Source organism: Balearica regulorum, chromosome 7 (genome assembly GCF_011004875.1).
Source record: "Balearica regulorum gibbericeps isolate bBalReg1 chromosome 7, bBalReg1.pri, whole genome shotgun sequence".
Lineage (NCBI taxonomy): Eukaryota > Metazoa > Chordata > Aves > Gruiformes > Gruidae > Balearica > Balearica regulorum.
In genome coordinates, this window is record NC_046190.1 from 38314654 (window position 1) to 38336513 (window position 21860).

The following is a 21860-nucleotide window of genomic DNA, read 5'->3' on the forward strand; positions in this document are numbered from 1 at the left end:
GGAGATTTTTCAGTAGAATTTTGATGAAACTCCATTAGCCATGCATGCAAAGGCTACTATCTAGACAAATGCTCACATCTGGAATGCCAGGTTACATCCACACTCCACATCTTCAACAGAGAAAAAACACTTCCTATATGCACACAGAGTGGCAGCTGACTTCTTTATCTGCAAAAGTCTGCCCACACAGAGCCAGCCAAGCCTGAAACTCTGACCTTCCCAAAATGCTGTGCCTAGATACTGCAGCCTCAACATTTATCCCATATTTTCCATATATAATCTAAGCAAAACCAGTATCAAAGCCCACTGCTACAGTAAGGGAAGAATAGGGCTAGACATAATAGTGAAAATTGAGATAAAGTCAATTCTGATGCACTGGTTTTACATCGATTTAAGAGGGGTTAGACTTCAATACGAGTTACACATGTAATCAGGAACTGTTTTTATTTGCAGAAAACTCAAAGATCTGGAGTGGTTGTTGAACCTTTCCCTCATAATATTAGCTTACAAAAATGCAGTTATCATTGAAAACATAAAACGCTCAAACCTTCTCCCTAAGAGTTTCAATGAAAAACCCTTGCCAAAGTAAAAGGATCATTGTTCCATTGAAAATCTGCATGTTAGTTTCATTATGTGCTTTAAAATCTACTTTCTGTTTTTCTTGGTATCTGGATTACCTGAATTCTGTTATTAATATTCAAAATAGCGCTCCTTTCTACAAGCAGTCATTTATACCTTGACACAGTGAATCAGTTTAAATTCCTTAATCTTTAGAGTTAAACCCATACTTACAGTAAAATGGAGAGTGCATTAGATGTTGAGACCTAATGCTGAGCCCTACAGGTCAAGGGCACTTGGAGATAAGACTCTGGCTTGCAGCGCTCTCTAGCACACACACACACATATGGGAAAAAATAATGAGCCTCCACTCCCGTTTAATAGATTAATAGCTCTTAGTGCCAGAAGGTTATACTTTGATCCTTTAATGCTCTATTATGCAATAAGTTTGCCAATATTTCCTGGCTTCAATCTCAATAGTTCGTAAACAAATATAAACATAAATACAGTCACCTGTTCACATGACAAGAGTGACACTTCTCTTTAGTAGGATTCATGCACCTTAATAAATAAGATTCCCAGCTTCTGTTGCATATCCACATTTGATGTGGTCATCAACTGTAACAGCTGTCTTTGAAATGCTACTTCACAGGATCCATCTCTTGGTTAATTAAAAATTCAGTCTAGCCAAGTTTAAAGCTGTTCTGTCTTGTTTTGAACAGACATACAGCGAACACAGCTTCAGAAACAAAGTTATAGCGAAATCTACCACGTAGATTAGGTAGTACTACAAGAAGTTACAGCATTCGCTCTTCTGAAACTTCATCTGTGCAGATGCACCACTGGTGTACAATACATATGCAGAAGAATGTTACTTGAAATGTCTTTAAGAAGCTTGTCCCTGCCCTACATATGAGTCATTAGGCTACTGTAGATGAGGGTATTTTCTACTAATTACACTGAAGATATTCCAGCGTGCAACACAAAAAAATCAGATTTGTAAGACTACTGAGAGAAAGCAAATGAGTGAGAGAGACTAGGCAGCACAGTGGCTGCAGCACATATCAGGAATGGTGCAATGTGGGTGCCTGGAAGCCCTACCACCAGGGTTGTTTCAGTTTGATCCAATAACTGAGTGACTATGTGAATTTCCATGCCGTACTGTCATTGCAAGCTAATTAGGAATGCGCTGTGAAATCATTTATTATACTACACCTCCCGCAGAGCACAGGAACACATTGTTTATTCAAGAAGTGCAACATCCTTCTTTCCATCTCTGCATGTGAAGTGCCATGTGTTTTTAGGTAGAACAACCGTATGTCTTGATAATTACAGGAGTACTAGGCACATATCATCCACACAAATATAGAAGATATCCATACTATAACATTATTCTATAAATCATTACTAGCGATTAAAGTATAGCCTTTTTCTTTCTAGGTATGCCACATAAAATTAATAATTCCAATTAAAATTAAAAAAAAAAAAATTAAAGCGAGAAAAGCTGCAAATCTAGCAGAACTCCATCCGTCTCACCACCAGGGGACACTGTCACGTCATTTCAAAAGCACGAGGAAACAAATTTTCGCTTTAACGCCAGTAAGTCAAATTTAGATGGATAGATGAAGTCTTAATGTGTTAGTCATATACTTTCTTACAGCACAGCCAGTAAATATGATAAACACATGCCCGAAGTAACACAGCATCTGAGAATTGTCTTTTGAGTCTTTACATCACACACACATGCATCTCCCAACAACTGAAATAACGTAAATAACAAAAACCTCTGTCATCCTCTGTATAACATTACCATAGCAAACTCAATTCTGCCTACATAAGCTAGTACTGCTCCATTGCTGCTGCTGACTAAGTACTGGACTGTCTAAAATCTCAACCGCAGCATTTACAGAAGAACAAGTTCTGCCAAAGCTCTTCTCAAACCGAGCAGCACCTCACGTCTCAAGTCATCTCTCTAAATTCAGTGGAGTTAATAGAGAAGACGACAGCAGTGGACTCAAGCATGGGCAGAAAAATCCAACTGATTCTGTACACTGAGTATTCTCAATACCCTGTCCACGTTTTATCCATTACTGAATGTGACAATGAGCACACCTTTAACAGACTACTGGAAAACAAATGCAAAAGTAGTTCTCACATAACCAGAAATAGCTGACGCTAAAAGATGGAGATATATTTAAGCCTCTTATACTCAAGATAGCCAAGGAAAGAAAACTGTTTACACTGGTTTTCTCTGTTGATGCTGGTAGTTCTTTAAAATACGCAGAGTGAGATTTAGTAAGTCCTTATTTGATACACATTCCAAATTAGATTAATTCATACATCATCTATGATTGCCAAAAAATGAGAATTGCATATCCACAACTGCTGCAACATGACAGCACTTTGTGTAAAGCAGAAAGTATGTTCTCCAACATTAACAATGTGGAACCAAAGAACCATGAGATAAAAAGATGAAAACATAAGCACAGAAAACAGGGAGATAGATTTGAGTTTTTCTGCTTCAGCCAAATAGTTTTGCTTCACGAATTAATACTCTGTGCTCTTTCTGTATGTGCTAAAATGGGTAAACAGATGTCCCTATGCACTTCAGTTGTGCCTGGAAGGCTATGTGCTAGTACTATGCTGGAAAAGGTTGGCATCTAGGTTTACAGTGGGATGAAAGTCTCTCTGACAGGTATAGACTTACATTTTAAATCAGTTATTTACTTTAGTGCAATCATTTTTTGAAGGTATAGGCTTCATTTTTCTTGAGAAACTCTGTACTACAGTACTTAACTACAACAAAACTGAGCACATGTATTAAATGATCCAGGTTATACAAAATCATTAAGTGAATATTCTAAGCAATATTTTACTCATCATCTTGGGTACCTCAAGATTCAAAATTTTACTTGTTAAGCTTAAGAGTGCACTTGAATTGTTAAGTACATAGGAAATTGTACTTAGGTAAACTACAAGCCCAGGATATTGCTGTCTAGAGCTGAGCATTCTACATCAGAGAAATTTAATAAAAATAAGCATTAGTACTGTAAATTCTGTACAATTGTCCTGGTTTCGGTTGGAATATAGTTAATTTTCTTCCTAGCAGTGGGTACAGTGCTGTGGTTTGGATTTAGGATGAGAATACTGTTGATAACACACTGAGATGTTAGTTGTTGCCCAGCAGTCAAGGGCTCTTCCGCTTCTCATACTGCCCCACCAGCAAGTAGGCTGGGGGTGCCCGAGAAGCTGGGAGGGGACCCAGCCAGGACAGCTGACCCCAACTGCCCAAAGGGATATTCCATACCATATGACGTATATAACTGAGGGGTTGGCTGGGAGGTGGCACGGCTCAGGAACTGGCTGAGCATAGGCACTGGGTGGTAAGCAGTTGTGCTGTGCATCACTTGTTTTGTATAATCTTTTATCATTATTATTCTTCTTCTCTTCCTCTTCCGTGTGTGTCCTATTAAATTGTCTTTGTCTCAACCCACAAGTGTTACCTTTTTTCTTTTCGATTGTCTCCCCATCCTGTGGGAAGGGGAGGAGGGAGGAGTGAACAAACAGCTGTGGTGGTGTTTTATCTGCTTGCCGGGTTAAACCATGACAATAATTTAAACATTTGAACTAGCAATAAAGATCAAATCACCTCTTCCAAGTTAAAACCACTCTCCCTGGTTTATCTTATAGCCCTGTCATATGACATCACCAACAGTCCTTAACTGCACCAGCAACCATGACCCACACAGTGCCTATTTCTGTTCTCAATTTCACCAGAAGTGATCAGTCGTGTTTTCCTTTACTGCAATTTTTTCCCCAACTACTGTTTCACTTCAAACTCACTGGGCATTTACCTACCAAGAGCAAAATAAAGTATATTCATTCCAAAATGAATGAATCTAGATAAAGAGTGAAGACTTTGGAAAGACTGGAAAGTAGAGATTTCTACATGAAATCGTCAAAAGACAGAAAGTCTTATAGATAGGTAGTGGTCAATAGTTATCATTCAAAAACACAAAGGAAACTAAGAAGAAGTTGCCACTGCCTCCAGCAAAGCTGAGAATGTATATTGTCTAGAAAGTTAACAGAGCTTATACAGAATTTCCTGTGGTGTCTGAGTTTGGGCCATGGAAACTGCCTGGCTTATACTGCATGTGCCTGGCCTGAGCTGAAGCAGCAGGTGTGCAGGCTCTGAAGTGTTTCCAAAGGTAATTAAGCACGTCCTCTCAGTGTGCAGCTGCGGTGGGGCTACATATCACTGTCCTCTGACACTTCTCAGCACTTGTCATCTGTGAGCCACCTCCCACAGTTCTGCGGTAAGAAGAATGAGTACTCCTGGATTTGCTTCAAGACAGACCAGGTTAACTCAGGCCTTTACAGAGCTGTTCCACACTCAACTGGTGAAGTCCCTAGCAACCTGATTTAATCAAATCTGCTTCAGGCAGGGACTGGACTCGGTCCCCTCCAGAGGTCCCTTCCTAACTAAGTTATTCTACAAGTCCCTAATCTTTCACTGTTTAAACTAACCCAAGACACTTAAAAAAAAAAAAAAAAAAAAGAGATTACTTTTTTCCCCATGTATTGACAATCCCATCTATAAAACATTTATATAATGTGATCATACCATTTACAGCGCACTTTCAACTGAAACTCTCCACTTAATGGGAACACGGAGGCATCAATGAATATACCGTGAGACATTACCTAAAGAGTATTGTTCTCTTCCGTTTTCATAGATGTGCCTTGGGAACTCTAAGCATTCAGGTAAATAACATCATTTACATTGCATCTATACCACTAACAATCTATAATGTTAATAAGCGGTGATGTTAACTTTGGTAAGAATATGTTCTTAGTTATAATAAGAACTAGAAAACAGGAAAACCATTCCTCATCAGATCTGAATGGAATTCTACTTTACTGGTGTTTTGGTATTAGAGAATTGGGTTATTGTCTTCTCTGGAAGAGTAAGCAGAGATCAGACAGGCCAGGCCTATTTAATATTTTTAGATTCTCAAGACTAGAGAAGAGAAAGCTTTGATGGATTTCTGATCCGCGTCTCTTCTTTCTGCAGGCATTGAGTACTAAAAATTGGATCTCCTGCTGTGCAGCCCTGATGCTAACAAACATTTTCAGTTCTGACATTTCTGTGACACTTTATGCAGCTGTCAGTGGGCCTTATTCAACATACCAGATACCCACGCAAGCTTATGTCTCCGTGAGATGACACTGAACCATTCCAAACGTCTTTCAAATAAATCAGCAAAAGCACCTTTTTCCACGACCTTTTTACTATGCATTCCACTGAAAAGGGTTGATTAAGTGTTAAAAGAATGATTAGCCTATTTTGCAGTTATAAAGGATGGCATTTGACAAGATCTGACAGTATCTCAGGCTAATCTCAGAGCTACACAGTATTTGTAAAGCTGAAAATATTCCACACAAAAAATAAATTGAAAAATCATTGAAATTAACAATTTTGTTAAAACACGAGGATCAGAAGCTAAAATTCAGGCTGACATCAAAAATTCTTTGCTTAGTGACTTAACTCATCTTACCTAGGTGGACCAGTGCCAAATATCCTTCAGTCCGCTCAGAGCCATTCCTTAAGCGCTCATACCACGGGTACCTTCAGTCGTGATGTTATTACTCACATCTGTGATACGGATGTAGGGCAGGATTACAAAGACCGATGTAGAACTGGCAAACTGCACTGGTCTCAACTGAGAATGTCTAATGCCAACAATGAACAGCAGGGGAAGAACAATCCATAACGCACCCATGGGATTGCAAAATATGTTCACAGAGGAGAAAATTTGCTCCTTGCTCCTACCGACCATCAGCTGTGCCCAGACATACACAAATAGGTTACAGCACTCACCGCAAGCATACATGCACATACACAACGCAAATGGCTGAAAAGCACAAATTGTCCTTGTATTTATTTCCCTTTTCATTTAAGAAATTAATGCCTTTGTCACATTCTTAAAACACTGTGTATAGCACTGAACACATTTAAAAGCAGGCTGGGGTACAGAATACTAGAGAAAGAACAAAAACTGCACTCTTAGAACTTACCATCGGAAGCCACTAATGGACTTAATGCATTAAATAGGCTAAGAGAGCCCTTTGATTATAAGCAGCACAAAGTTACATCCAAGTTGAAATAGTTTTGATTAGAGTGTTTTGTAGCAAAATCCACCCCAACATAACAAAAAAAGCCCAAACAGATCTTAGAAAAATAAAATCTTTTTTACAGTATCATTACTAAAAATTTCAGAGTCAAAAGCACCTCAAGTTCCTGCACCTCTAAAACACATGCTACATGTATGTTTGTACATATCTTTTCAAAATGTCTGTCATGCAAGGACAAGAGGCGATGGCCACAAATTAAAATACAAGCAAGTATGACTAAACAGAAGAATAAAAGCTTTTGCTGTAAGGATGACTGAACACTGGAAAGGATTGCCCAGACTGGTTGTGGAGTCCCATCCTTAAAGATGCTCAAAACCCAACTGGACATGACCCGGAGTAACCTGCTGCAGGTGACCCTGCTTGAGCAGGGGGGTTGCACGAGACTTGTCTAGAGGCACCTGCCAACCTCAGCGATTCTGTGATTCCGTAAGTAAATCTATTTTCTCAAATATTTGTCAGATCTGCTACACAAAGCCACCTAAAACAATGGAGGGCTCTAGGTAAATGTAGGAATTATACACAATCAGGCTCTGTCATCATAGCAAGGTGAAGGACATCACCTAGCAGTTCTTCATTCTCATACGAAATCTCCCCCCTTTATTACGGAAGCAGTAACTGGGTAACTGAAGCACCACGTGCCCCATCAGAGTGTGAGCGAGCACGGCTATGTGAACAGGAGCACAAGCTCCACAGGGGATGCAGAATCCCACTTCAAACCACGAGCAGCACTAGCTACTTCACTCACACCACCTTGGTCTGACACAGCTGGGCTTGGTCTGAGTAATATGGTTTACCTCAAACAACTGTAGAATTTAATCCCATATTTGATGCAATTTGAGCCATGTATCTTCTTTATTAAATAATATTTACATGCCATTCTGGGTTTTTTTTTATGATACTTAGTACTGTGTATTTGCTTTACATAGAATCCTTTCTAAGCTTAGTAGAATACTTTATTGGGTACAAATAATTGAATTATTTCATAAAGGTACCTTGTATGAGGTACCCTGATTTAAAAGCAGGCCAAGATCAAACACCAAAATGTTATTAGTTTCAGTATGCAGATAGTCCTGAGAGGACCCATTAAATCCTGAAGATTTAAACACAGTTAAGCTTTTTGTTGAATTAAGACTGTAGAAGATACTCTGGTGAAAGTCTTCCTCAGAATACCAAATACTTTAGTATTTATTATCATACAGTGTGATGCCTAGTAACTCAGCACAAAACTATTAATTTTTCATATAACAATCTGTGAGTTTGTAGCGTGACACTAAAATCCATTGTTTTCTAGAATGGCTAGTAGAGCCCAGACACATTCCCTTTGTATTCACCAATTTCTGAACGCATCAGATCAAAATGAAAACTATTAAAATGTAAAATCTCTCCCCTAAAGTCAGAAGCCATGCCAGAGATGGGCTCGGCTTCTTATATGAATCTGTGTAAGACAGAAAAAAAAATCTGTATACTATCACCCATACAAAAGCCTGACTTCCTCACATATTAAGTTACTAAAATGAAAACTGACAGAACACACTTGTGAGCTTCATTTAACCAGATGCTACCTGACAATTTCCACATGGAATTCAGGAACTGCATCTCGAAGGGGACGTAAAGCCACAAAAAATGAGGAAGAACTTGTCTAGTAAAATAACATAAGCACAGACTGCATAAAGGAAAATGGGTACATTTAATAAATCAACTGTAACTTCCATGATAACTGAGGCAATCACTCCAGCCACTGCCCCTGTCAGTTTCACAGCAATGTCATGTCCACATGGGAGAATATCCTTCAGTGATTTTGGAATACCTAGAAATGCTGGGCAACTTAAAATAAAAAACAAACAAAAAAACCCCTCCAAAAACAACCAACCTAAAACACATAAACCCTTTCCCTTAAAAACTTTCTCCTTCCGCTTAGTTCTAGCATTAAGAAAAGGAAATGGCTGTTAAAAGCATGAAAGAAAAAAAATTTAAAAAAAATCAATATTTTCAATTGAGGTACATCCTCCTGCAATATCTTGGACTGTTCCTAATGTAAACTTTGAAAAGAGCAGAGAATATTAGTAATTTCTCAGAAGTCTGTTAGAGAAGAAAAAAAAAAAGATACAGCTTCAACAGGAATAGCTTCAACGGGAATTATTTTAATTATTTATTTATACAGGAAGTATTGGCTGTACTATTGGCTAGTACTGTACTGGCTAACTAGTTCCTGTTTAAAGACTTGATGCTAAAGAGAGTGAGTACTTTTCCTTTCATTGTGCAAAACCTGTCAAAATTTTTAGCTTCAGAGATGGAAATATTCCCACTAATGCCACAGTGTTTCATAAAACTTAGGTTCACATTGCTCAGCTTGTGCAGAACAGTACTCCATGGCTGATTTCTTGGGGTTTTTTGCCTGTTGCCTTTCCGCTTACTTCCTATGCCCAGGAAGTTTACCATGATTTAATCTGAATCAGATCGGATTTAAAACTCAATGAACACCTTTCTCCTTCAGCATAACCTAGTTAATCTGAGCAGCGCAACACTGGATGTATTTTAGTTCAGATCTGGAGCGCATCCACTCACCGTGCTTCCGCTCGCAGCGCACACCAATCTCACAACGTACAAACCAGACTGCTTTCAGATGAGGCTAAACTGAAAGGTCCTCCCTGGGACTAAAGGAACTCAATGTTCCAACCACTACAAGCCATCTGCCCGCAGAACCCTCCAAAAAACACATACTGTTAAAGTTAGGTTCTCCTCATCAATCTCTTCACTCACTTGATCCTCCCCTACACAAGTGGCCAACGCATACAGAGCTAGGGGCTCAGAAAATCCGATCCATACTATTATCCAGCAGAGAAACATGCCATGTTTCTGGCTGCCTTCTGGTAGGAATACAGCTACCATGTTTGATGTTAAGAGACCCTTCCTGCTGGGAAAAGGTGGCAATAACTAGCAGAAAGCCTGCTGTAAAATCAGCTCTCGACCTATGGAGATTTAAGTCACACTGCTTACAATACTACAGATGCTTAAGACTGTAGTTTAACACGTAGCTCTGTAGCAAGGTCATTCTCTGACCACCTCTTACATGCCTATTACAGGAGTAATCAAACGTGTAAGAGAAAAAGGCCTAAGCAGGGACTATTCCTCTGAGTCACCAGCAAGAAAACAAACATCCTGAAGATAAGGATTCTTTTTCTTTTTAAAGCCTGACAAGAAGTCCTAGCTATGCACCAGCTGTTCATGAAAATCAAGAGACTGAATATTTTTCAGCTATAGGCAGAAAAAATTAATAGAAAAAAAAGTAGCTTCTAACAATCAGAAAAATGACAGGAGGAAGAAAAGAAAGCCCAAAGGTGAGAATCCTCTTTTCTTTTTGTCCAAGCCTCAAAAGATATTCGTAACAGCTCACATCATTGAAAAACTGGGTAAAACTTAATTGCTTGCTTCCTTGTAAAATATAAAAGGGAGTGTGCTGCTACCAGCACTTCATGATTTGAATAATATACATGTAACGCATCTATCCAAACCTTATTTTGCAATTTAATGGGAGAAAGAATATAAACAAATACAAAACTTTATAACAACTGCAATAAATAAATAACTGAAAAACTTTATCAAGTAAAATGTAACTAAATATAAATACATGAACTACCAACATCCAACGAAAATACACGATCAAAAATAAATCTGCCTTGGAAAGCCTCTCTATTAGCGGACTCCTGCTGCTACCACGAGGCCACAGGGTGAGGCCAGGCACCCTCACCACTTCCTTTGTTCTTTGGGTTTGATTACATGCTGGGTCTCAAAACAATTGCATCCTTTCACCTCAAATTCATCGCACCCCCATGATGAAGGGGGACTGCAGCACGCCTAGCAGCTGGGGAGGGCTGCATCTCCCTCCTGCTACAGGAGGGCACGCGCCGGGCCCAGCTCCTCCGCGCTCGACAGTTTGCCAAACAGCTGAGCCTCCCCTGTGGAGTCCCAGCATGGAGGGAAGCCAACAGCAGAGCTGGGCTGGGCTGCCAAACACACCAGATGCAGGCACTCTCGCAGGTGACTGTGATGTGGGGCCCAGAAGAGCGAGCCTTGCACTGAACACACAAACACCTGACAACCTACATCTAATTCAGAGTGTTTCTAGGGGGCCAAAAGGAGGATCAGGCAGCCAGCCACTGAAGCTCAAGGGTGCTTACCTTATTGCACAAAACACCAGCTGCAGGGCTTGCAATTTATTCTCCATTTAGCTACTCCTACTGCAGGGACTTAAAGTAACTCTGAGTACTTGGTGAGAATACAAAACCCACAGCCTTCTACTGCAATGTCTGATATAAGGAACACATGCCAGAAGTTCTGGAGGAGGAGATGCCGCCAGCTGGGAAAACAGGGAGTGAGGAGTCCTTCTGCAGACCACACACCTACAGCAAAGCTGGATCCTGGAAAACATCTCCGAAGGAATTTCTTGCTTTATGGCCAGCAGGGTGAAAATGAGAACTGGAGCCAGAATTGGGTGGAGAATTGTAGCCATTTTTGTTACTGTGAATGACAAGCACAGGATCTCTAACATGGAACGGAATGGGAATTCCCTTGGTAGGTAATGGTGGACATATTTCTCCAGAGCTCTTTGTGCCCTCTTCTAAACTCCAAAATTCATTCTGAGAGAGAAACTGAATATATTAGTCTTGCTAGAATACATCATTGGTTGTAACCCAGAACTGCTAAGATGCTTAATTGAAATTTGAATCCCCTGCCCTGCAAGCATGAACACGCATCTGAAGTGCGCGCCTCTCCATTGTGCTCCTTAGAAGTCTGTTATTCCTATCCTATCAACACAGTGCTACCAGGGGACACGTATTAAGTGGAAAACTTCCTTGCTGATGGCAGCTCTTGTCCTCCAAAAGTTCAACTTCAACATCATGTCTGAACAGAGAATATCAGTTCATATGCCTGCAGGCTTCTGCCTTCGTATTCGGAATCCTTGGTAATATCTGAGCAACTTTTTCTCCACTCGGAGCATATACGGCTATGAATTTCTCAAAGAAAAATCAAGATAGTGAGAGATTTCAAAGAAAAAGAATCTCTATAGCTCCAGCCCTCTCCAGGCACTGATTCAATTGCCCAGCCAGGAGTTCCTTGTATGAAGACACACCTTCTTAACACAGACAAAAGGGATCTCAACAGATGATCTAGTACATATTCCAAGGTTCATTCTGCTTTCATGAAAGAGTAGTAATTAAACTTATTCTTACAGATGGAGAGTCCAAAATGATGCATGAGAATCCACTCTGGTGTTTTCTGGTCTTTACTGTTACAAGTTTTTTCACGCCATCTAACATTAAACTTTCCTCCTGCAGTTCAACTTCTTGTCCTATCTACCACAGATAAAGGGGAAAAAAAATTATATTTGCAGTAATATGTCCTGCATTTGTACACTGCTATGTTCCTCCCCTACTCGATCCTCTCTGGGTCACACACGTACTAAAAGTTACAGTAGTTTATATACAAATACCTAAAGAATCTGCAATCAGCATTCCCAATCCATTTGAAGATTGCCCTGAAGAGCCATTATGCAATTAGTGCATTGGACCCAGCGGCACAGATACTGACACCTGTAGTGTTTCGCAGCAGGCATCTCTGATTCCTACACAGCTGATGAACTGAAAAGGCTTTCCCCAGCTTCTCTTAACGTGACCTTTCTCTGCTAAGCTTCAATTGGTTTCACACAGAGGCAGCAGACAGAGAACCTGGGGAAAGGTTCCTATTAAGGCAAACTTTCCCCACATGTTCAAAGCCTACTGCTGAGCACACCCAGTGGTACTTCTTTTAAATGTGCCTGGACTTTGTGGATAAATATGCTGTTCTATGGTCCCTCCCCACACACAAACGCACACAGACTAGTTTTCTCCCATTTGAACTGAAAAATCAACAGAAATTAATTATTGCAGTACTAATATATGCATTATACCAGATCCTGCCAGAAACATTTGGCATCCCCCAGTTACGGTAACCCATGTGTTAGCTGGCTTTTTAACTTTTCTCAGCACATTTTGCATTTCATTGCTGTTGCAGTTAATCACTGCTGCGTTCTGGTGCTCCACAAATTGATCCTCCTGAAAAAGCAGTCCAAAAATTCTTATGACCTTCATGTGCAGGGGAGTTTTCAACATCTCTGAAGCATATGTACCAACCTGATGACAGCTGCACAAAAAATTAAAGACAGAGAGAAAGGTATTCTCCACTTCAGATACGTAATGCACCAAAAATAGGATCGGAGGATGAAAAGTAACAGCCCAGCCTTCCTTTTAGTACATTTCAGCATCCTACAAACTGAAAACCCCAGGAATGCTCATCCAACATTGTTTGCTTACCCACTGCTACCTTGGCATCATTCTTCTAAAGAACGAACAATACAACAGAATGTATCCAGATACAAATTCTTCAAACTCTACAGTCCCACAAACTCCTATTCATGTACAAGTAGGTCCAAGATAGCAAGAGTTTAACAGTAATAAGCCCCTCAAAACAATAAAATTCAATCCCCTATGCGGAAGTGCAGTAATTATCAGACATCCTCCTCCTTCGTTCATTAGAAATGAAGAAGCAATCCTAAAGTAAAGGAAAAGTATTCATGTGCTACTGGGAAGCAGTCATCACTCAGTTTGTCATGAAAAGAAGTGTACAGGTCATACTATTCTTGTTATTTAAATCAAATTAATAGCTAAAATTAACCTCCTTTAAGTAATATTTCATAACCTTATTTCATCTAACTACCTGGGAACTACTGCTTTCAGGTAACTGTGAATATAAGTACTTATCAAAATGTACTCCATGTTTTCTGCTTTAGAAAAGAATATAAATTCTTGTTTCTTAGTTGTTTTATTGCACTGTGCTCAGACATATGCCAACCTCTGGCTCTGAAACTTGCCAGTTTCTCTTCACAAATTTTTAGTGATTTTCTTTACTAAAAGTAAGCATAATGCAAATATGAACACTTTTTACTGAGTAATCATATAACATCTGTGATACTGTAGTAACATTTGCTAATCATTTTCACGTCCTTTGTAATTCCTTTAAAACTCAGTTTCTCACAATTGGATCCAAATATACATCTAATTTAATATTACTGTTTTCAAAATGTCAAATTAACTGTTTAATCTTGTTTACACCTAAAAGCTTTTGAGAAAGATTAGATAAAATGAAGCTATCTTAGCCTAGCATCAATCTCAAAATGTTATTAGCTTTACTTTGTATTTTGTGTTGACACCTTAAATATGACATGCACAAGTTAATCTTCAAAGGCTTACGCTGCAGGGGTCTGCAATGATCCCCAGGTATCAGAGTGACTTCTGCTCTCGTGGTATCTTCTGCACTGATTTCATGATGTCTAGCTGACTTTTTAATCAAATAGTCATGTTAAGCTCTTTTTCTTCCTCCTCACTGACTACATAGTATTTTAAATAATCAGAACTATTTTGCAGTCTAAAATAATCCAAATTAATACAAAGTTCCAATAGTCAACAAATACTGAATTTTCCAAATAGAGGTCCTCCTTTCAGGCACTCTCATTCTTCATTCAGACAAGATTCGTTGAAGGCTGAATGGCCACGTTTCAGGTGGCAAAACGGGAGCTTTTTGGCTCCAAAAGTTGAGCCAATCATTTGAACACATAAATTTGATTTGTTATGCACCGAAACCCTCCCAAGTTTCTCTCATATGTGATTGTGGAAAATTTGGAACATTGTAAGTGTGATTGAAAATAGAATGATACATTAACTCTACTACACTGCATGTAGTCACAAATCACTTAATTTTGTTAGTATTGTAATAATATTTATTATTCACAACTTAGCAAATTGCTTTGTTGCTAACCTCTTATTTGTAAGTGGTTTAAATCCAATATCCAAGGATCAAATAGCCCTACACACAAAACACCTACTAAATTAAAGTGAAAGGCACATTGAATATATGAAGACCTTTCATAGCTGTAAGCTTTATGTTGGGTCTGGAGAATACAAATGAGAGTAGAGCAACCATGGTTTATAATTTCATTGTTCACGTATTGTGGAAAGCTCACTGTGTTGGCTCCATTAAAATTACTACTCTGAATGAATCTACAATTAAATTAAAAATAGATTTTTACTCATCAGAGGAACATGTTTCTGGAACAGTCTCTCAAAAACAACAGTTGGATAAAAATACTAACCGTCACTCAGATGGAGCTTGCTTTTCTGCAAGGAAGTGTAGAATGTTATTGCTTATAGTGAAGGCAGATGGAAATTCATGGTCCTGGAGATTTCGGAGGTTCTCATAGTCTTTTCAAAGGAAAAAAACCAACAAACCACAATGAGTAATAATTATTCAAGTACTTCTGAATACTGCACATATTTCAAGAGCCCTGTCGTTGAAATTGAGATATCCATAGCATAATGAAAACCTCAGTTCAGTGGGAGAGAAAAAAAATACATTGGGAATGATAAATTCTGTGCAAGATGAAGAATAGTGCAAAAGATGAAAAAATAGTAGTAGAAGGCTCTATTAATTTCATTAAAAAGCAAAATACAGAGTTTTGTATAGCCTTAAAACTCTGAATTATTCACAAACAGACGAAGAATATGCACATTTCATATGTAAACTACAGAAAAATATTAGGTGGCTAAACAATTGCGCTACTTCTCTGCCGCTTCCCTGGTTTTTTGTATTACTCCTTCAAGTCTCACAGTCCTTGCCTCATAAACCAGTGATATGCTCCCAATATATTATACCCATTGTAATCTGCTTATAGGCCTTTATGATTCATGATCATTTAAAAACAGTTTTCCTACTTGCTTGTATTGACAAGACACAAATTTTGCCGCAGTGCCTTTTACCACAGGCTTGCTCAGCACTTGGTCTCAGTGGGGATCTCTAGATACCACCCTAATAGATAAAATTATTAAAAATGAACATTTGAACCTAAGGAGTCTCTGTTCGATCCATTTAAATCTAATAATCACATGTATTGCCTTTCCTGTGCATGTGGTACTAGAATGTAGAAGCTTGTATATAAAACAGACCTTAGAGAATACTCAAAATGTCTACTCATTTTTCTCTCACTACAGGAAAAAACCCTTAATTTCTCTCAACAGAGTATTTTATAACTAATGATTCAGGGTTTTTTTCCCCTCTAACTGACATTACTGCGTTCTCCTACTTTTTCTTCCATATAACCACCTACCTACACACATGTGCAGACATTCCGATTGCAAAGAAGAATCTCCCGGTATAACTGTGAAAAGTTACAGTAATGAATTGTCTTCTGTTTCCTCTTTTGCTTCTATTTAAAAAAAATAATAAATAGTATTTGATCCATTTTCTTGGTAGTTCATGGTTGAGTTGAATGAGCTGGTTTTAGTTCCCAGAGCTAGAAACTGCCATTAACCGATAATAGAAATGGATAAGCCAAAATTGTTTCAAAAAAAATCAGGTCAAGTTTAGCTTTTAATTTTAAAAATCTTTCACCTACTTTTTATTTTATTAAGTAATCAAATAGCTTTTTTTTCCCCCTCATATTTACCAAAGGAAATTTGAGAACATTTGGCATTAGCATCTATTAAATTAAAATTACAGATATGAAAAGTACTGATATTAATTTCAGAATTGGCCTATATATTTAAAAAAGACTGGATAATTCTCAAAAGACTTCAAACTTTTTTTTTTTTAATAAAACATAACTTGCAGGTTGAGCCAAAATGAAACTTTTCAAGAATATCTCATTTTGTGGAAGCATCTTCTGTATTCAGTTGAAGCTGCAGAATTTTCATCTCAGGTTTTCATACTGCCAGTAAATAAGAACTTTGATCACATGTCCATCTTTAGCCTGTCATAGAAAAATTAAGAAAAACCTATGCTTTCCCTGAAAAAAAATTTTGATAGAACACGTACTCTTTCCTGTGTACATAATCTTGGTAACAGGTAACAGGCATCATGCAACTACACACATCTCCACGTAGGCACAAACCAAACAGGGGCTCTAACCTTTTACCTGCTCCCACAGAGAAGGGCTACAAGAGCCTGGCATGCCAAGGCAAGATGAGTGAAAGGACAACCTTGCTGGATGCTTTATCCAGACCTCCTTTCCTCTGGGAAAAGCCCTTTGTAGGTACACCACAGATTCAACACTCTAAAAAGAACACTGTTCAGTCATTCTGTAGTGTTCCACTGCCCTGGGCCTTCAGTAGTTACTATTTTCTGATTCATCTGGTGCATGGTGTGTCCTTGTGCAGGAGTGCCAACAGCAGTATGACTTCTCAGGAAAACACGCGCTGAGAAAGTGAAGTTACACAGGAGAGGCAAACAGGTATTAGAAACCATTTTGTTTGAGAAGAATGTGATGGTAATACATTTTGCAAACAGTCACAGAGGCTGCTATTTGTTACATGAGGGGGAATTAGGTATCGCTGTTTCCTGCTCAGCACAAAAAATATATAATTGCTCTTATTTTCTTTTCTGAAATGGCTGTTGGTTCTGTGATGACATTTGTCTTAACTATTCTTTGAACAAAAGAAAAGTTACAATGGATGGAAGAAAAGAACTGAATAGGTGGAGATTGCCATTTTCATTTATTATGCTATTATCAAACACATGAACAAGTATGTATCTTTATTAACAGAGAATCAAGAAAAAAAAATTATTAGGATAATTACCGAAAAAGTTAATCTATAGCACACTAGTCCTATACTTCCTTTCACATCTTTGTTTCCAATATTCCACTATAGCATTTTCTGTTACAGTGTGCGGTAATAAAATTGATTTGTTGTTCTGCAGGCTAAGAACAGCTTGAGGACCGAGAGCCACCCATCTCTGGAGAGCCATTAAATGAAGAGGAGAAGTGCCAATCAGGAGAATTTCCAATGACAGAACAATTTCCGCAGTGCCTTCACCGATGAGGAAAGACCTGTCCAGCAACCCCTAACCCCCACCAAGAGCCTATTAGTATTTAAACAAACAATAACACCTTTAGACTTACAAATAACCTACAAGAATTCTGAATGCTGCTATTAGCAACTCAACACTGATTGCTGAGCTTTAATTCCATGTCCCTTAAAAATAAAGAGCCCAATATTTAAGACTGTCTGAAGCTAGTTAATCAGAATCATCTGCTTCAAAACAGAATGCACATATGTTCACCTAACCTTATAAAATCAGGAATTACAGCAGATTTCCTGGATGAAATCAGTTACAAAAAAGTCTAGAGTTATTGTTTATTCCTCTAAGACTAATGAAAAAACCAGAGAGTTAATCCAAAAGCTGTGATAGAAAGAAATCACAAATGTTAAGACTCAATTCTTTTGTTTCATTTTGCTTCAATTACAGGAGACTCTTATGCAGTTTCCATGGGAATTCCTACTCCTCGTTTGACCACTGCAGCATGCACCTGCTCACAATTCTGCTGCCACATTAACAAAAATTCCAACACCACAACTTGTGTCCTTGGCAGCCCTGGCTGCGTGCAGATTTATCTACTATCTTTAAGTAGGTTTCTCTAACACGCTCCCAAATTGGTTAAGTTCAGGAATGCGTAGCAGAGGAATAATGATTTGCAATTCAACTTAAATTGTTAAGCACAATGAAACCTCAGTGTGCCAGTCTGTGGACAGTGTAACACAATCTGGAAAGAACTAACTGTGGAGATGGCCTAAGGGAAGCAGCTGATAACAATGCACTGGAGTAGGGAATAGGTATCAGACACAGAACAAGGAAAATTGAGAAAGAAATCGTGTGCAAATCAACAGAAAGAGACAAGTACTCAAAGAAGAATGGGGAAAAAAATCCATCTGGTTAAACTGGGAGGCAAAAGGAAAACGGTAAACGTGAAAAGGAGAGAAAACAAAGGATAATTTTAGAAACCTTGCATCTCTCTTTACAGGATGATTTGTACTTAAACTTTTTTTTGTTTGTTTACTTAAGAAAAAGGATACAAATACTCCCCAAGACAATATTTTCAGTTCACTGAAATATGTCATATCAGATGAATATGGGAGAAGTGTTCCCAAACTATTGTTTTAACGCATCACATAAATTGCTTCTGCTATTACACTCAGAAGCATGCAACTAAGTACAGGGTGAAATTTCACACTTGGCAGAAACTACCAAGATATTACCATTGAACTGGAACAGTCAGACAGCCCAGAGCTGGAGACACTTGGAGATATAGTCACTTCTCCTTTTTGTCATTGCTAAAATCCAGAGCAAATCAGCACACTGAATTTGGCCTTTGAAATGCCAGCTTAGGACACTGAACAAGGCAGCTTTCCGGTTGCACCAGAGTACCCACGTGGCCAGCCAGCACCCGCTAGATAGCTCGTGAGTTAAGACCTCCACAAACCCCATCAGCCTCAGCTCATGCTGCGTTCACCTGACCTGGGAAAAAAACCAATTTCCCCTATTTGGTTCTGAATATAGGTCCTACATTCCCTCCTCCTCCAGCAGCTCTTACTTACAGACCTATACAGGAGCACAGTGCATATCCCTGTCGTGTGCTAATGTTCTCTTCCCTTTTCCAGCCTTTTCCCAGCAAAGGGCTTCCTTCTCCTCCAGCTCATTCCTTTGGAAAGGAGGAAACCATGTCAATTCCAGCCATTCCTTACCCCAGGCTTGAAAGTATCTGGCAAGTTTGCTAAACGGGGCCATCTATCACAATCCTTTAGGATACAGGCCACTGGAGCAGACAGGGGAGGGGGTTCCTCTGCAGCAGTTCAAGCTGTCACTCTGAGGAATACACACAGATGGGATAATTCATATTCTAGGGGTGTGGGGGACACCTAGTACAAAGGATTCGGAGGTGCTTTGTGTGCTTGCTAAGTCTGACAGCTAGACTCTCTGCTGATTAGGCAGTCACAAATTTTGTGGCATGGGGAGACGGCAGAGAGCAAAAATATGTTCAGTTACCCGAGTTCATTTTACCATGAAGAGATACAATTTCATATTTATCTTTTATTCACGCTACTTGAATAGAAAAGAGAATTAATAAACACTGTACAACTTCTAGTTTCTTATTGTAGGCTGGCATGATCATCCATTATTCCCGAGGAAAAAAGGGAGCCAACTGGACTTCATACCAGAACAGGACCTTCTTGCTATTCCCAAACACTTGCACATGGAATAAGGCAACAGCATTTAAAATACTAAAGACTATGACCACAAAATTCATAGCAGAAAATCTAGTTCCACATCAGAATGAAAAGCATTCTGTTGGAACAGCTGTTAAATATTTCAGTATGAGCATCATATAGCATTGCTGCAGTTGAGAAGCTGCTCTTCTTTCCTTACTTTGGGGTAATTATTTTGAAAAAGCAAATACCCTGCTGGCAAGGCACACTTGTAACTGAAGCGCCGGACCACAAATTGAAAAGCAGCCTCTCCAGAGAAAGAGCGTTTCTTAACCCCGTAGTACACAGAGCAACAAGAAAACTGGCTCCTAGACAATATTATCTAAGGATCAGCAAGCCTCTGCTTCAGAAATCACGTCACTTATCTGGACTTTCTTGTACAATCTGCCCCCTAGTCTCTTCAGGAATAATTGTAAAGGACACTTCAGAATCACAGCATGATGCAGGCCGGAAGGGACCTCAGGGAATCTCCGATACAATCCTCCACAGTCTTGAAGCAGGACTAACTTCAGCATTAAATTGGGCTTCTCAGGGTGTACAGATGAGTTTTATATCCCAAGCTGGCAATCCTGCAACCCCTCTGAGCAACCTGGTTTCAGTGTTTCACCACATTCATTGCAACTTTTTTGTCCCATATGTGACCAGAATTTCCCTTGATGCAACTGCAATTTCCACAGCTCCCTTGGAGAAAAGTAAGAATGTAGACACTCCTTAATTTAAGCCAGTAAGGAAAACCACTAGGTTTTCCATCTATATTGCTGGCTACCACTAATCTCCAAGATAATTTTAAACTCAAGCACCCCCATATTAGCCTTAAATACAAAGAATCCACTGTTGTCAAACTGAATACCTTACTGCTTATGACTTCAGGTGTTTGAAGTTACTGTGAGATTAAATTCAGTATGTCTAAGTACACATTTGTATTACATGCTTAACAATATTGATTCAAGGAAATAAATAATGGAAAAAGAAAAGCTCGAATTTGAAAATAAAAAGAAACTAGTGCTCCTAGGAGAAAAATAGAATCATAAACTTTACAAAGTTTACAAATAAAAACACAATAAAACAGGGCAATTTAAAGTTACAAAACTATATTTGCAGAAAAGCTTACTAATCTTTTTTCAAACAGATCATACGCAAAAAAGCTTGCCAAGGAGCCTGTAGAGCCAACAGACAATCAAACCATAGAAAAGAAGTTCACAGAATAATGTTTTTGCATGTACATTTGACACAGGGAAGTTTGGAAAAGAACAGTGCTTCTTTACAGGTGACTTCTCAAAGGATCTATCACAACTGCTGGCAGAAGGGGCTAAATAAAAAAATACTCAGGTGATGACAAATCACTAGAACCAGACAGTACGCAATATTTGTAGAAGACCTCACCAGTGAAACAGTTAATTACCATTTGTAATCCCTAACTTAAAAATGCTTCTGTGTCAAAGAAGTAAAAGAACTGAAAGGTGGTAAATACGATATTAATTCACTTATAAAGGCTTTGGGGAGACCAAGAGCTACAGATCATTATGTCGGCACCAGATAAACTAGTAGGAGTAATAGTGAACAACAGAATCGGTGTACAAAGGGACAGACATTCAGAGAAGGACAGCAGATGCTGATCAGAAGAACGAAGCAGCTCTCAGAGAGAAGACAGCAGCAGGGACCAGCACTTGTCAAGCTGGGAAAGACTCATCATAGCCACAGAACTCCATCGGTTTTAAGTCTGACCGAAATATACAGGGGGGAGTTTGTTTGGATAAAAGGTTAAATTAGGGATTTCTGAGTTTCCTGACCTTGAGATTTATCAATGAGTAGCAAGAGAAATTAAACCATATGGAAAGGTCTTTAAATGGTATTAAAAACACCAGTGTCGAGATGTCTACATAACATCTACCTAATTATAACCCTAATTGCTAGTTCAAAATTCAGGCTGGATATTATACAACAAGGTGCTATCCTGTGTTTGCATTAAGATTTTTT

General features: G+C 38.9%; 1 protein-coding gene across 5 annotated transcripts in view; it reads right to left on the reverse strand.

Moving 5' to 3' along the window:
• The window catches only part of PCDH15 (protocadherin related 15), an 872980-nt gene that overhangs the window by 570452 nt on the left and 280668 nt on the right, over positions 1-21860 (reverse strand). For 2 of the 5 annotated variants that reach the window (XM_075759009.1, XM_075759006.1), the window contains exon 3: positions 14939-15047. The exons of the other annotated variants lie outside the window; for them this stretch is intronic. The gene's annotated coding sequence lies outside the window, so the exon portion shown is untranslated. The remainder of the gene's footprint in view (positions 1-14938; positions 15048-21860) is intronic. 5 annotated transcript variants of the gene reach the window in all.